Source organism: Phasianus colchicus, chromosome 3, assembly GCF_987193195.1.
Source record: "Phasianus colchicus chromosome 3, bPhaCol1.hap1.1, whole genome shotgun sequence".
Lineage (NCBI taxonomy): Eukaryota > Metazoa > Chordata > Aves > Galliformes > Phasianidae > Phasianus > Phasianus colchicus.
The window spans coordinates 24442524-24459578 of NC_143438.1; the positions used below are offsets into that span (position 1 = coordinate 24442524).

Sequence of the window (17055 nt, forward strand, 5' to 3'; positions counted from 1 at the left end):
TCACCACAACCTCCCTTCAGGAAGTTGTAGAGTGCAATGAGGTCTCTCCTGAGCCTTCTCTTCTCCAGACTGAACAATCCCAGCTCCTTCAGCTGCTCCTCACAGGACTTGTGCTCCAAACCCCTCACCATTTTCATTGCACTTCTCTGGACGTGCTCCAGGGTCTCAAAGCCTGACTCATTGCTGCCTGAGCGTACATAAATCATTGAGCAGAAGAACAGCTAAATTTGTACTAGCAAGGATTTAATAGACAAAAAAAAAAAAACAAAACAAACAAAAAAACCAAAAAAACAAACCATTATGAAAACCAGTAAAAGACTAACTCAGTAAATATTTATGTGATTGTAAGTGTGGTAATCTGTCTGCTTTGTACAGCAATTTATTCCAGGTGTGTATTCTCTTGGCTTTCTAGACACATTAACGTGAGCACAAGCTAACATAAACCTTTACCTCTGGTCTTATTATTGCTCCCTTGAAATATTTTCAGATCTGTACCATCTGAAAAATAAACAAAGATTTGAATATTGATGTTTTTCATTCAGATTATGAAGAATGTAGCAAGGTGCTATACTCCAGACGTTTGGAAATGTTTGAAATCAATGTGAAAAGGACAGGCCATGTGCATTTGCATGGATTTAAAATGAAGTGAATGTTAGTGTAACAGCTCAGAGGTAACCATTCATATGCTGCATAAGTGCTACAAAAATCCTGCACATACATCTGAACTCTAATCTCAATATACCAACTTGAGGGCAGTAAGCATAATTAGAAAGCCTAAAATACATTATAGAATTTCCTGCTAGTTTTCCCTGTCCAAACTTTCAAAGTTTGCACATATTCAGAATACAAATAGAGCATCAACAGAACACTTACGGATATCAATTTAAGTGTATAAGAAATGCTGTGATACATAAATGCATATATTCTAACAACATGAAGGGTTTGAAATGAAAAGTTTTCTTCCATTTCCAGCAGTTTTATATGAGATAGGATCTCTTTATATAAAGATTATTTAACAACTCTCTCATGATTCTACGGTAGTCTATTTTGATTAGTGACCTCCACAAGAGTTAAACCTCTTTGTATTTAATAGTTAGGATGAATTCCTCTATTAAATATACTGCTACATTGCATTATTTGTGCACTGCTGCAATAGATGCAATGACTATCCAGTGCCTGTTTTATTATTTTTTCAGCAGAGCATTTCTGAGATGATGATGCGTATTAGCTTCATTGAAATGAAGCAGGACGGCCATCCACTGTGTTTCAATGAAACAGGACGTGCTCAGACTCCTGCATAATTAATCACCCCTCGGAGACATTATTTCATGTGGAGTAGATTTTCTTCTATTAAATTGCCATTTATTTGTGACCTTTAATTTATCATAAACAATCTTCTTTCTACATCCCAGGCAGCAAAGGAGAACAACAGTAAATTGTTCCATTGTTCTCCTTAAGTGACACTTACAGCTTGGCAGCATTACAAGGGAGTGTGCGATTTAGGAGCTGAAAAGGCTTTACAAGGCATTTTTCATCCATTGCCCCCGGCAACATTTTACTTCCTTCAAGTTTTAGAAATACAGATAACTGTTGGGATTTCTCCTTCCAGGAGTTTTCAGGACGAAAGCTAACTGCATCCTTTCTTCTTGGTACATCTGCAAGTTTGTTGATGCTTCAACACCTGGAGGCGCTCAAGGCCAGGTCGGATGGGACCCTGGGCAGCTGGTGGGTGGCAGCCCTGCCCACAGCACGGGGCTGGGGCTGTCTGGGCTTTGAGGTGTCTTCCAACCCAAACCGTTCTGTGATGCTATGCCTGCCTGCCCTGAGCTTGTGTAGACTCTTGCTGTTCACTTTTGGGAGGAATCGGTACAACCCGGGTCAGTGTGGTTTTTTTTTCCCCCCTTCAAACCGTTTCCTTCCAACATGCATCCCTCGTGTGTACTAACATCGAACAAAAATGAGCCCAGCCTCACTGTGACATTTAGAGAGAAGGCTGCTGAAATGTGCACAGAAATCTTATGGCTCCCAGCCGCTCACACGCTGGCAGAGGACAGCAGGTGCCTGGCCGCTGTGATTCAGAGAAGGGAATGGATCCCTCCCAGGAAAAAAAAAAAGGTCTTTTTCCTTAGAATCTGAATGGAATATGTAATAACTGTAAGAAGAGGCTGAAACGCAAGCCTGTAGTCCAGCCCTTCGCTCTTCGAGCTCAACGTTAGCAGCACGCACCCAGCCGCGCGGCCGCGGCACAACCGTGCGGACGAAGGTCGGGAAACGCCGCTGGGCGGGGCTTCTGGCAGCGGGCGGGGCGCGTGGGGACGGTGGGCGGGGCGCGGGCTGATGAATTGTTGCCTCCTCGGCGCGGCGGGGGCACGCGCGCCGTTGCCATGGCGACCTTTGTGCCTGGCTGCGCCGGTGGCTGGGCCCGGCACGCGGAGCTGCTGCGGGCGGGGGGAAGGCGGAGGCGGGACGCGCTCGGCGCTGGCTTTCGCCTTTCTCAGCCCCGGGCATGGCCGGCAGCGCGCCCCGCCGGGCTTCCGCCTCCTCCTTAAGTTTCGCCCCGCCGGCGGCCGCGAGAGGAAGCGGCGTGCCGTAGGGCGGACTCCGCGCGGTCTGCCCTCAGGTAAAGCCGTGCGCGGAGGGCGGCTGTCGGACGGGCTCTGGTGGGCGGCTGCTGCGGCACCTCGGGTGCGTGCTGAAGGGGTGCTGGGCTTCGGGATGGGGAGCTGCTCCGTGACCTGGGGCTGCTGGCCGCTTGGTCCTCTTGCTGTGTTGGGGTTTGCTGGTTTCTTTGTTGGTTGGTTGTTTGAAACAGTTCTTAGTTGGAAAAGAACATCAGTCGCTCCTCCCCCCAAAACCAAACCAGCAATCTCTTCCCACCAAAAAGAAACAGAACAAAATCTCAGGAACAGTTTTGTTGAAGCAAGAAAGTGACTGTTCGTGCACAAGGCTTCGTTCATGCCCTTACCCGGGGTCGTTGTGCCTAGGAGTCTTCCGTGTTTCAGCTCATCTACAGCAAAGGTTGGAGAAAATCTTTAAAAATCAGAAATTCCCCTGAGGTAAAATAATCTCTTTCTTGCCCCCAAACGTCCCTGCATTGTAGCAGACTTGGAGCGTGAAGACCTGTTGCCGTGCACTCCTACCCTAGAAAATCTTCCCAATGAATGCCTGTAGTCAGCTGTGGTGATTGATGTCTTCTTTCTGAGATTGTAATACTGAAAAAGGGAGAGCGGGATTTGCATTTTCTGTAATTCTGTGTAACCTCCGAGTCTTCAGTAAGCTTTTCAGGTAGATTTAAGTGTAGGTGGGTCAGCTAATTTGAAATTCATTACAGAAGATTAGTGAAAATAATGCATGGCTTCGTCTGCTGCTGCTGAAGTCCCAGGGAAATGTGTCTGACTGCTTCAGGAATGAAGCAAGTGGATTTTGTGTGCAACTTAGTTATCTGATAAAGTCCTAACAGCCTTTACAGATAGATCTGTATGTAAGAGAGCAGTGCATCTTCTGGCTTGATCTTTTGGCAGAATTCAAGTGAAATATCTGAAATTTTTAGGAGACAGGAACAAACAAAAACCCCAATGTCTTTCACCTACTGCAAGTGGATTGTATAGAGCAGGCTGATTTTTAGTATTGCTACTGATTTGGTATACTGCAGGAATGTGTTATTGGGGATTAATTCTATTTATTAGGGGAGTGCACTTGTCAGATTACATAAATAAGCAGTTCCCTTCAAAAGTCTGTGCTGAATCAAACATATGGCTCTGGGGGATTTTTGTTTTGATTTCACCATAATGGATAGATGTTACTGAATTTGCAAACTATTATTTTTCTATATCAGACTACTTCTATCGTTCAGCCTTTTGGTAAGGACTGGTTTGTGCTTCCTCTTTCCCCATCCTTCCCTCTTGTCTTTTTCAGTGTATCCCAGAGTGTTCAGCATGACTAATTCTCCTTTGGATGTTCAGACCCTTAATAGAACAATTTTAATCAGTGATCCAAGCTGGTTCCTAGTTAACCCAACTGATGTTACTGACTACTTTGTGCCATTGGGTTGCTTTTTTTAATATGACTACTGAACTTTTTATGTGATCCTTTTGAGTTGGCTGCAGTGTCTCAAAGTGTTCTTGTTACTGTGGAATATTTCAGTAGCTTTTTAGTTGCATGCAATTTATTATTACTGTCTTTGGAAGTTAATCATGAGAGACTTCCCATCTTCCTCTGAAGTGGAAGGTGTGAAGATGCCGGTTGACTTGGCACTGTGGGGAGGATGCTGACGTGAGCCAGAGCCAGTTACTGAGGGACTTGGCAAAACAGTACCCAGAGTTGTTTCAGGACTTGATTTCAGTCTCCTTTTCTAAAGTTCTCTATGTCAAGTGTAGAAACCCAAATTCAGTGAAGTCCCTAATAGACTGTTGTGTGCTCTGTAGAGCCTAGTGCAGCTGATAAATATTTCAAGAAGCTGAAAGTTAGTGATACATTTTAAATGCACTGCTAAGCTGAGATACTTCATGGTCCTTTGCATACACATTTACATTATTCATTTGTGCTGTGCAGGTAGATAATGGGCCAAATTTATCTTTGGTATTACTCTACTGATTTCTGAGTAACTGAGCTAATTCAACCATACTTGTACATCTTGATTTTTTTTTTTCTTGGAAGTTTGTGGCAAAGTTGGAATTACTTCAGTGATTTTATTATACAGGTAGAAGTTGTTTATGTAGAAACTAATGATGTATCAGAAGCTTAGGCATTCTTTCATTAAAATAATCATAAGCAGAAGGTATCATTTTTTCCTTCTGCCAAAAAAACCCCATGTGTTCAGTGTTCCAGTTGCTGCTCTAGTCGTCTAGTTGCTGAACCCAAAGGTAAGTAACAGAGGTGGGATAAAAACTGCCATCTGCCAGTAGGAAAAATTAATCCTAATAACCTACTAAATTAGAAGATCTTCAAATGCTTTCTTGTACCATGATACTTACTTACAGCAGCAACTTTTTCTCTGTTCTAAGTAGTTTTCCCTACATTGGGTCTGTAGGTAATACTAACATGCTGCATTTGTGTGTGTGTGTATAAATGTGTGCTAGCTGTATGTATAAATATGCCATATAAAGTTGGTTATTGCTTTGTTGGAGTTTTCTTGCTTTTTAGTATTTTTTAGCAATGAGCAATGCTGCTGGCAATAACTGGGACCAGCTTAATAGGAAATTTAAAATATTAATTTGTGAGATCCAAAGCTGTCCTTTCAGAAAGCTGCTAGCAGAGGGTATCATGCTGATACAAGTAGCTTCTGTCAGAGGTCTTGATCTCTGGTGTGGAGCTCTCAGAATGGTGATTCCATTAATTGGCTTTTGAGGAAAAGTTAATCTGGTGCTTAAGGCAGGCACCTTGTCTTCCCAGCCTTGAACGTATGCCCACTGTAGAGGCACAACTGCCTCTATCTTGACTGCAAGATTGTGAAGATTTTTGAGGATCTGGAAGTAAAAGCGATTAGAAACCCACCTAGATGTCAGCTGAGATAAGGCTCTCCTTGCACACCCTGTGTCTCACCATTTCTAATTACAGTGTGGGGATGGGTTGCTTCTCAGAGGTCCTTGACTTTACAGCAGTGGAATGGGGCAAGTGAAAACTTGGAAGCGCGTAGGAAAAATACCTAATGAATAAATTTAGAATGTTACCTGAGAATTATCAGCGTTGTGTAATATTTGTGTTATCAGCATTGACTATAATTTGCGTTTAGACAAATGCTGTAAGGTTTATTCTCATATTTTGAAGCTTGAATAACTTCCACAGCTTTAAAAGTTGTCAGAGGAGTTGGGGGTTGGAACACTTCTCTCTGCTGTGCTATGGCCACAATTTGTACCAGAGGAGGTTTAGGTTAGACTTAAGGAAGAACTTTTTCTCTCAGAGGGTGGTCAGGCACTGGAATGGCTGCCCAGGAAGGTGGTGGAGTCTCCGTCCCTGGCAGTGTTCAAGAGGCGTCTGGATGAGAAGCTATGAGATATGGTTTAATAGCTGTGATAGTAATGGTGATGGGAGGATGGTTGGACTAGAGGATCTTGTAGGTCATTTCCAACCTTGTGATTCTATGATTCTGTGAAAGGCTATAGAATATTTTTGGGCCTGGAATAATCCACTCACGGGCAGTTTCTGTTGAATTGAAATAGATATTGTTTTAACTGGTGAGTTATAGCACTGAGTCATTTGGAGGTCAACCAACACTTGGGAAGATGTCACTGTTGTTTTTTCTTGTGGTGGCCTTAGTCTTCCTGATAGTGATGAATATTATATACTTTTTTCCTTTAAAAGGAAACTTGCATTGCCTGAACAATATTATTAGTGAGCACATATGTACAGTGCATTAAGCTGTTTTGGTAGAATAATACAGGCTTGTGCTGCTTTTAACCATGTCTTAGGGTTGCACAAGTGTAGTCTAATGATATTTGTGCCTGGAGTAGTAGCAAATGGTTCATTTGGAAACTGAGGGCGGGTGCCTTTGCTTTCTAGTATGTAGAGACTCTCATTCTGGCACGTTATTTCAGCTTAAATACATACTTACCAGTTCCTTGTTAGATTTGCACAAACAGTTGCTGAGGGATGCTGCTGGCTACATACGTGCTGTGCAGCATGGTGAGAGAGGTAGGCTGCTGCAGCACAGCGCAGCGAGCTCCATAGGAAATGACAGCATCCCTATGGCAGCCGTAGTGGGTGCTCATTTTTTATTTGTGAGGCTACTGTGTCTTGTTGTGTTTGTTTCCTTGTGGGAGTTCTCAGGTCACACATGGTTGATTTAGCCTCTGCCACTTGATCCCTTCACTCCTTTGTTTTCAATTGAATTTACTGGTAACTTTTCAATACTAATAGGCAGTTCTATTTTGATTTCTTACTTGAGCTGACTGTTTCACTACCGAGTTTGCTTTTCAGTGTATACAACTTCTTCAGACTTTCTTAGGTGCTGGAGCTTATCAACATGCCAAAGGGACATGCCAAAATCTAACACCCATTCTCCTGTCAAGATACTAACATTCATCCGTCATCAATAATACCAGAGTGATGCATTTGACTGAATTGTAGACAATAACATAAATTAAATGGATGGTATTATATACTGTTTTCACTTTTTATTTACTGTTATTTTAATAGCCCATCTTTAGATGGGTCAATGTTTTATCGCAGAACCCAGTCTAGCTTGAACCTCCTCATGTGTTTCTCTTGGGCTGTTGAAGCTGTTTGTTGTCATGTGCTGGATGGTAGGCAAGGAACCTGTGACTTAGAAAATCTCAAATTCTTTTCATACAAGAAGTAAATTGTTCAGAAGAGGAATGATTTAAAAAAAGATCAACTGGAAGAGGAACTTTTTCTCCTTCCTTCAGGGATGCGGTGGTTATGCATCAGCACTGGTCTAGTTTCAGAACAGATGTCCCTTGTCTGCACAGCTGATTCTTTCATCTGGCTTTGGATGTGCTAAAAATTCAATAGCCAAACTTCAGATTGAGAACCAAGCATACAAATGGCTCTGTGTGAGTTTTCTGTGAGCTGCTGCTTGGGCTATGCTTCTTTTCTCCAGCTCATGATGTAGTTATTTTTCATTATCTGTCTTTCCCTGACATTGAAAGCCATTATTTGTGCACAGCCAAATACTCCTAGGGTATGACTCTCTTTAAATAATTTCCTACCTAACTGATGTTCAGACTTATTCCCTGGGTCCTTCAAAACATCTGCCGTCAGTTTTAGACCCTGCCATTAGCCTGGGAGGGAGCCTTCAGTTCTCATGTGAAATTCAGTGCCATTAGTACAGCCTGTGGCTGCTGAGTCAAAGAATATATTTTTGGTAATTTGTCTCCAGTATTTTTTTTTTTGTCCTACCAAACCAAGGACATGCAATGAAGGCCAGAACAAGTTCTCAAAGTGTTTAAAATGAGGTACTGAGATTTACTGAAATGAGTGAAATTTAACTGACCTAGGGAAGGCAGCTTGAGTGTTGGTGTTGGGTGGCTTTATGGTATGTGTCTAATTGTGGAAGAGGCTTAGCTGAGCTTCAGAAGTCATAGATTTTCTTGGGCATTTGTTGAACAGAGGCCACACAACTACTTTCGGTCACTGCAGACACAGTAAATGAAATTGAGTTTTGGCATAGCCTGTGGAGGAGAAAACATCACCAGCCTTATCTGCATAAATTGTTTGAAGTCGTTCACCCAGAATGATGTGATTAGAACAAGGGAAAAAATCTGTCTTGTATATAAACTGTGAAAGCCTGGGACTTTCCTAAATAAGCACTAAAACACTTGAGCTGTCTCTACAGCATCCTGTTCAAGCTTGTTCCCTTCTAAGCAGTTCTGAGGTTAGATGTCCCAGTGGAAAGGCACGTGCTCAACATTTATAATGACTGACATATATTTGGTTTAATTTTTACAGATCCCAGATTCCTAGAAAGTCATTCACAATAAATGACACATAGTGCTAGGATTAGAATAATATTTCTTCTTCCATATATTAATTGAGCAAACAAGTTTCCTATTGTTATACTTCTACACACACGAGTTTTGTACTGTATGGTGTTTTATTAATGCCCGTTAACAAGATTTCCTTCTTTTGCCTTAGCTCACTTTTAGGCTGAATGCTGTAGTGCAGTAATGCCAGTAATTTTCATCGGCAATAATGGAACTTCTGTAAGAGATATTGTGTGTTCACAATCAAAACATGAAATATAACAGAACTGTAGTTCCAGAGGTGGGGAATTATCTTCATCAATAACATAATGGAATGTATAGATTTTTCATTTATTTTTTTTCTCACAGAGCTTCAGCTCTGGGTGGTTCTTGTATCCATCTGTAGGGAAGATCAGAATCCACCTCCAGTATCCCATTACCCCAGGTAGCCACACACACTGATGGGCTGACAATCCATGTTCTGTTGTTTTCTTTTTTCTTTAAGACCAATACTCTGATTTTGTTTCCTAGGTGAAATAACTACTGTGTGGGCTTTTCAGCCATAATTTTGCTATTGGCCTGGGTACCCTGTGTGATTTTTTTTCCTAATAAACATTTAAACACCAAAAAGCTGTAAGTGAAACTGTAAGGGGGATTTTCAAGTGCCGCTGTCTCTTAGGCAGGTGTCTGCAGTTGTTTGAAAGCATGTACATATTTACATACAGTGCAGAACTACATAAACAATATCAAAATTATCTCTTCATTTAAACAGGAATTTTATCTAGAACGTGCATCTAAAACTGTGTTCCTCCCACAAATTGCCTTTGAAGAATGATGTTTTTGCAGTTTCTAATGGTTGATGTTCACAGGACTTTGTACTTTGACGATATGCTATTTTCAGTGCTCAACAGTAATTTAAAATTGCTGTAATATTGAATTAATATTGTTTTGAACCCCTGTAGTATATACTGAATCAGTTGTTTCAAATATTGCAGGAGAGATGACACGCATTGCCACAAAGCTCTGGTTCACTTGGGGCTTGCTCTAAGTCAGACATGCATTCCTTTGTTCTGAGGATCCAAATGCTTCTTTCCAGGTGGCTGGCTAGGCTGGGAATGAATTTGCTTTGTAGCTGTGGCTTTGGGCTGGAGACCTAAAGATAAGTCGTGACTTCAGGAAGGGAGGGAACGAGAGGAAGGAGGAAACAACTTCAGCAGGTGCATGCACTACCAAATGAGGGGTAGTTTCATACGATAAAATACTTACTGTTTGAATTAGTAACAAAATTCCACGTGCTTTTTACTCTTAAGCAATTCTTACTGTCCACTGACAAGTAAGTTATTGAACAACCACCTTTTTTTAATTGGTGTTCCCCACCAAGGTGATCCTTGCAAGCCTGCTCAGTTGCAGAGCACAGTAGTGGTGAGCTTCGGTGCAACTCAAGACCGCTCCAGGCACTGTCTGGGTGCTCAGGAAGTTTTGAGTCAGTAAAAGTACATTAAGGATACCAGGAGGGCATACTGAAGAGGGTACTGTATGTATGTGCTTATTTACTTTTACCTTTGTTTCTGAGTACTTGAGTATATTCATTTCATGTTTAGTTTTAAAGTCACAACACTGAGAAGGAAGCAGTCACTTTGATCATATCAGAGGACAGCAGGTGAGACGTGTCCAATATACCATACTGGTACCAATCTATGTTTAGAGCAGCTACCAAAATTTATTGGGATCGTTGAAGTGTTGTCCTGTTAGAAGTGTTTTGATGGTTGATGGGACAGCTGAGGAAGTTTCAGACTGAGGAAGGGCATCTGTTCTGGCAGTCTGCACAGTGATTTTAATTGCAGTGCATCTCCAGACTACATCTTCTCTGGCTTGTACAACTTTCACAAGCTTAGTGCTTTCTTTGATATCACTGACATTATTTTATTCTCTCCCAACCCCAAGAATAAAGCATGTTGCATAAAGAGTAACTAACTGTGTCAAGGATTTGGGCAGTGACATACAGCTTCCTTTCCTGTGTTAAACTTTTATTCCTGTTCACTCTGACGCCTTACCTGGTTACAAATGAAGTTTACTAAGCTCTCAGAGACTTCTCTGACTTAAGGCTGTGCTCTTATTTTGACAGGCATTGCATGAGCTCATCTAAGAACAGTTTTGTTTTTTGTTTTTAAATAAATTCTGAGTGAGTTTTTTTACTTTCTGTTCTTAGACATCAAACGTGTGGCTGCAATAAATTCACTCATAGACATAAGTGAGGACTCATTTGCTTTTAAGCAGAACTGCACAGACGAATGGTACCTGCGTTTACCTAGGTGAGAGCAGCTTAATTTTGTCTGTAAATACACACAAAGTGTTTATTTCAGAGGACCTATTTCTGAATTTGCAAACTTTTTTTGAGAAATTGTGATTCTTCAGAAAAAAAAAATACTTCAAATATTTAATCCAGCAATTAGTTACTGACTTGCTAGATATAAATCTAGCCTTTACTACATTATTTTTTTTCCTGTAGTATGTTCAGAAACTTGGGATGTGACATCAGCTTAGGAAAGTCTAGCAGCAATGATTGTTACTGTTTTTTATTCTTACTTTTAATTCTTTGATACCAGCATTATGCCACCTCCAAATGGAAATGAGCTTGGATCAATGTAGAGGCAAGGTGTCCAGACACTACTTTCTGGAAATAGCCTCCTTTCATTGATAAGTAGTGCAGCAGGGATGGCTGTGGCATGCATGCAAGATAAGGCAGCCAAACAAATTGCCTGCTTGGATGCAGCCTTTGGATAGACTCTGGGTGTCTGTTTGGGCCAACTCTGAACGGCTTTACTGTTAAACCTTTTGTCCTGCCTGGGCCTTTTGTCCCTATTTTTAAGTTTGTATGACAGGAAACAAATTGAATCTAATTTTTAATTAATACTGGCTGTTGGGGGAGGGGGAGCAGAAATGCTGTTTATAAAATCAGTGGTGCTTTTATTTGGACAAAGGCACGTTTCTCAAGCTCTTGCACAACCTGCTTGTGCAGGTTTGTCTTCTATTAAAAGTTTATTTTTAATGTTCATTGAACACTTAAAGAATAAAAAAAAAAAAGTAGTCATTTAGTGAGGAGAAATGAATTGCAGATTTGAGACAATTGACTTTGCATTTCTCATTGCTTTTGTGAATGTCAGAGTAGATTTAAAATGGAATAGCTTTTTTTTTTTTTTTTTTTTTTAATAAAATGAATGCATCTTGGAAGGCAGTTCTGAGAAAAGACATTTGTATATTGTGAAGGGAGTGAAACTGCTTTTGCATCTATTGTGACCTTTTGGGTACTAACCTGGCCTGCTTTCCAATGGGAGCTCATCCATTGCCGATTGTCAGCTCTGCCCTTACCATTTCCAGATACCTTTCTGTCACAAATTTCTTTTATATTATGGAATTATTATTCATTAAATACTTTTGCTATCACCTCATGCTGGTCCCAGCTGAAGTTTTGAAGCATATGCCTACAAGGAACAATATAGCAGGCAACTGTGAAAAGGACTAATTTTTTTCATTTTTTTTTTTCTTTCAGTTGAACATAGATTTTAACAAAAAGATCAGTTTGACCCAGTTTACCAAACATCTGCTGAGTTCATGAACAGCTTGTTGGCCAGTTCTGCCCTCTTCAGCAGGTGTAATTTCAGTTGATGGAAATTGCAATACATGGTTTCAGGGGATGTGTGGATAATGTGTCCAGATGACAACAGTATCAACAAAGTAGGGAAAAAAAAAAAAACGGCAGATGTTTGGTTTATTCTGTCTACATGGATACATATACTTAAATTTACTCTATTGGAGTTTATCTGCTATCATGTTGTGCTTTGCTCTGTTACACAGAAGGATTTTATAGTGGGCTGCTAATCCTACAAAGCAGTCCTGTTACAGCAGCCATAGTGTGCAGCCATGTCTTACCTGCTGATTTATTTTTATTTATTTGGCTTCCTTGTTTTGATCTTTCTTTCCAAAAACTTACGTGTTTGGCCTGCCTGCAGTGGGATGCCTTCCTTTGTGGTTTTGGCATCTAGAAGGTTATTCTTGCAGTGAAAAAACAGAAAAGGATACTGCGCATTTTCACAGGCAGGCAGAGGGTAAATGACACACTTTTCAAACCTCACCCTTTAAAAACAAAACAGTGGCAACAAAAAGCCTGTGGGTTTTTAAACTGAATTATTCTTTCTTTTGTGTGTAGTTTAGTACTGTGTGTACCAGGAAATGGAAAAGGGAAAAAAAAAAGACCTAATCTGATCAATAGAATGTTAGAATATGTCAAGAATTTAAATAATAATAATAATTAAAAAATTAATAATGAAGCTATTAGTCATTGTTCTTTGGGTCCATTTATGTATTAATCAAATTGATGGTGAATCTAGCTGTCATCTGATCAAAAGGTCCTGTTGTTGGTGTGCAGCAGGAACAGATTATTCCATGCCTTCTGCCTGCTCCAGGCCTTTCTCTCTCCATTCCCACAACCAGAGCTGTTAAGGTTCTGAGTCATTGTGGCTTACAAATTTAAATTCATTTCTTCGTCAGATTAATTCACAAATGTATCAAACTTTGATTTCTGAAACTGATGTGAATGCTTAAATAAAATAGATTCTATCTGTTGTTCATGTAATGCAGCATGAAATTAACATCTGAATCAAACAGCAAAAAATTTAGTAAACAAGATGCAGTATCTTTTGAGAGACCTCATTATTCTATATACACAGTAATATTTCCAAGATGTATATATTTTTTTCTAATTTTTAAGCTATTTGAAACACTTTCCCTGTTTCTCAACAAAGCATTTTGTGTTCATGTTTGTAATTAGATCATTTGCATGTGGTAGTTGTCATTAAAAAGTTATCATCTCTAGTTAGGGATGAGACTGATAGCAAATGTACCCGGAGTGGCGATGTGCATAGAACTGCCTGTAAACTCGTTACATGCAGGACACTTCCCTGGGTTAAGAGAGATGCTCTGTGAGCTCAGTGGCTAAAATCCTATTAAAAACAAAGAAGCAAAAACCAAAAGGTATCCAGTTCAACAGCCTCCAGGAGGTTAGGCTCCCCCTCTCTGCCTCTGACAATAGTGAGGTTGCAAAACTCTGCAATGCAATCGGGGTTAGTCTTACGTAGTTCCTCTTGGTTGCAGAGACTGCCTTATGCTTCTGGTAGTAGTTACTCTGAAAGAGCTTTGTGCTGCTTTGCTGTGCTAAGCACGAACTGGAAGAAGAGGTAGAAACTGTTCTGCCTGTTCATGGGGTTATGAAGCTGCTTAAAGGAAAGGGAGCTGATTTCTAAGAGAAGAATCTTCAAAATCCTAGTAGTGTTACAACTGGGGGGGGGAGAGGTGTTTGCTTTTTGGGGTGGGGTGGAAAAAAAAAAGATAAGACACTTTATATTCCAGTGTTGCTGTCAAAGACATCACAAAACATTGTTGCAAAGCTCTCTTGCCACTTTTTATGAATGCATTCAAAGGAGGCAATGCTGATGCTGTGTAGCTTTCTCTGTTTCTGACTTCGTTCTGCAATGGATATGAGCCAGAGAAATGTCTCTCTCAGTCAATGCAGCCTCTTGTTTGAGGAAATGAAGTAGAGTGGAGTGAGTACAGTCAGTGCATCCCATTAAATTTTTTCTTTCATTCTCATGCCATTGACTTTGCTTTAGGAAATTATATAGACTTCACCAAGCATGTAACACACAAAAAAAGCAGTCTTTGCCACAGTCTTTACCAAATAGAAATCAAGCTCTAGAAATGATAAAATAACATAATAAATAAATAAAAAAACAACAAAACTTCCATAGAAAGTAAATTTGGCTTAATTCCTGACTTCAGTGCACAAAATATTTAGCCTTCCTTTTTAAGATGAAGACTGAATTGCTTTATAAATCCTAGCACTTGCTAAGTAATCAGCCTGATTTCACATTTTCCTCCTTAAGTGGTTATATAATCTGAAATATGCAAGTAAACGACAACAGAATAAGCTCAGCAAATTAAGTAGCCTTCCTTTTGTTCTTACAATTTAGCATGGCGAATGTTGCTTGTATTTATTTATTCTGGCTGCAGAGGCTCCTCTCAGAAGGTCTGAACTGAAGAAAAACTTGATTCAACAAAGAGACTTTGCAGTGCTTTGTTCAGTGCAGCTTCTCAAGTTGAGCAGGGAAATCTAGTGTTTTCCGTAGGGCAAGGTATTACTGAAATCAAGGCAGTGTCCATGAACAAAGAAGAATGAACCCTACAAGATGAGATAGTCAACCCGTGATCAATTCAGAATATTAAAAAAATCCTGAAAATTAATGCCTGAATGGAAGGTGCCAGGAAGATGGAGCTCAACTCCATGCCTGTAACCTGGGCAAGAGGTGATGTGTACAAATTGGAACACAGAAGATTCCCTTTGAATATCAAGGAAACACTTCTTTGCTGTATGGGTGACTATTACAGATTTCCAGACAGGTAGTTGACTCTCTGCCTTGGAGACCTTCAAATGCTGTTTTGATGTGCTCCTGGGCACCCTGCCAATGGTGCTGCTGCCAGGTCAGGGATTGAACCAGATGGCCTTCAGAGATCTCTGCCAACCTTGGTTGTTCTGAGATCCTGTGAAGATGCCTGTCCTGCACGATTAGGACCTGGTGTGGTGCTTGGATACTGTGTTGTGGTTTGTGGGCAGGTGGGTTGATTGACATTTGGAGCTGGCCAGAGTAATCTTGTGTCTTTGATAGGTGGTGCAAGCATAGATTGCAATTCCAGGTTCACATTATTTTAGACTAGCCAAGATCATTCAGAAATGTCAAACTTCATCTGTCTTAGAGATGTTCTGCTGTGCAAATCATACAGCTTTGACAAAGTAACCCCAATGTGTACACAGTCTTGAGATGCTGAGAAGCCCTGTTAAGACTTACGTACCGTGAGTGTGTGTGAAGTAAAAGTGAGTTCTTCTCATGTAGCCTCAGATCATGGTAGGGGCACATCTCTGCTTCCTCAGAGCCAGGGAGTGATCAGAAATGGCAGCATGCCCATGGAGGGCTTAGGAGGAACGAGAGCTGAGAGCTTGCTGACTGTGCCAGATCAGCCATTGCATGGTGTGTGTTGAAGCAAAGCAGTTCTCTAGGGACCTGCTGAGGCAGGGTGCTTTGCTTCTGACCAGTTTGGTGCAGTTTTCCTTGTGCCGCCATGGAAACAGTGCCTGTGGTCACAGAAGAGGGGATGTGTGTGGCTTTCAGCACTGCTGCATGTGGGTAGGAGAGAGCAGGCTTTTTGCTGAGTCCCTGGTTCCCACCGTGGTCAGAGGGGGCAGGTTTGAGGTGGGGGGTGGAGGGTAAGAGATGCAGTGACTCAGAAACCATTGCTGAAGTTACTTCTAACGCTTTCCTCCCTTCCTTTCTGCCATTAAATTAGCTTGAAATGCTAAATTTGAAATACAGTATGTTTTGGCTCATTTTCATTTCCTTTGCCTTCCTTCAGCAACTATGTTACCAAAATCTGGTCCCTTTTGAAAGGAGAACATAAATTCTTACCTGCTAGCTTTGCGCTCAGGGCTTGGGGGATGTAATAATGCACCATGTATTTACCAGGTCTTACACAGAACTGCTGGGGTTAATGACTTTGCTAGAATAAGGTTCCTGCGTTCATCACCCAGGAGTAGATACAGTTGTGACTGTTTCAGTTTGCTAGAGTAATGACTTAAATTTCAGATCACTAGTGTCAATTAAATTAGTGTCCTGTTTACAGTTGCAGAATAAGTTGATTCATTATTTTTACTTTTTTCCCATTTCAGTGAAAAATACCATTGATTCTTGTGGCTCTCTTACTTTAAAATTGTACTGTGCACTAACTCTGATATTGTTGCTCAAGGGAACATTCTTGCAGAGATTCTTACAACACTCATCTACTGACATTTTGGTGGCAGCTGACTAGTACTTGAACCAATTCTGGTGGTGTGAGTGGCATCATTATTTTAGTGATACTTGATTTTGCTGAGGTGCGGAAAATGTCGGTGTATGTTTGATTACCATAACTGCAAATCCAATCCAGTATGTCTAATTCTTCTGTTCCATTCTGTGTTTTCCATAGGATAAATATGCAAGTTGTGTATTTATCTGCTTATTTAAAGACTCCAGAGCAAAATTGTTTTGTTCTATTGTACAACAATCCAGATTCCAAATCTGCATGTTTTATGGATAAAGATCTGTTTTTATATTAAAATGATTGTGTTTTCTCATTTCTGTTTTGTGGAAATAAATGTGTGATTCAGTAATGAGAATAGTCTTTTTTGGTCAGAAAAGTTGTCTATGCCATTGACCATATGTGTGCACTGAAGGAAAAGTAAGAGCAGGGCAAGAATATATGATACTGCCATCTAATGCTTAAAACTCGTCTATTTTCAGACTTCAGTAATCCTATAAAGCCATTATGTGCTTATTAAACATCAAAACCATTTCTCTAAGGTAAAGCTCCACCTTCTTTCACCTGTTTTCAAGTCTGCCTTTTATTTGCTATATGCCCTACTTTCTGGTTTGGAACAGCTAGTGCATATGTCATACAGAGTTGTTGTGTTTTTTTTTTTTTTTTTTGCCTCTACCGTGTATTCTCATCAAACTGTCTGCAGACTGAAGAATCCAAACCTTATTGTTCCTTG

The 17055-nt window shown here is 40.6% G+C and overlaps 1 protein-coding gene across 14 annotated transcripts in view; it reads left to right on the forward strand.

The window, feature by feature from the left end:
• Nucleotides 1-17055, forward strand: part of CTNND2 (catenin delta 2) — a 622619-nt gene that overhangs the window by 204798 nt on the left and 400766 nt on the right. The window contains exons 1-2 of one of the 14 annotated variants that reach the window (XM_090137096.1): nucleotides 2406-2620; nucleotides 10630-10732. The exons of 11 other annotated variants lie outside the window; for them this stretch is intronic. The gene's annotated coding sequence lies outside the window, so the exon portion shown is untranslated. Of the gene's footprint in view, nucleotides 1-2405; nucleotides 2621-2662; nucleotides 2686-10629; nucleotides 10733-17055 lie in introns of those variants that run through there. 2 more of the 14 variants (XM_090137095.1, XM_090137097.1) reach the window with 2 other exon arrangements.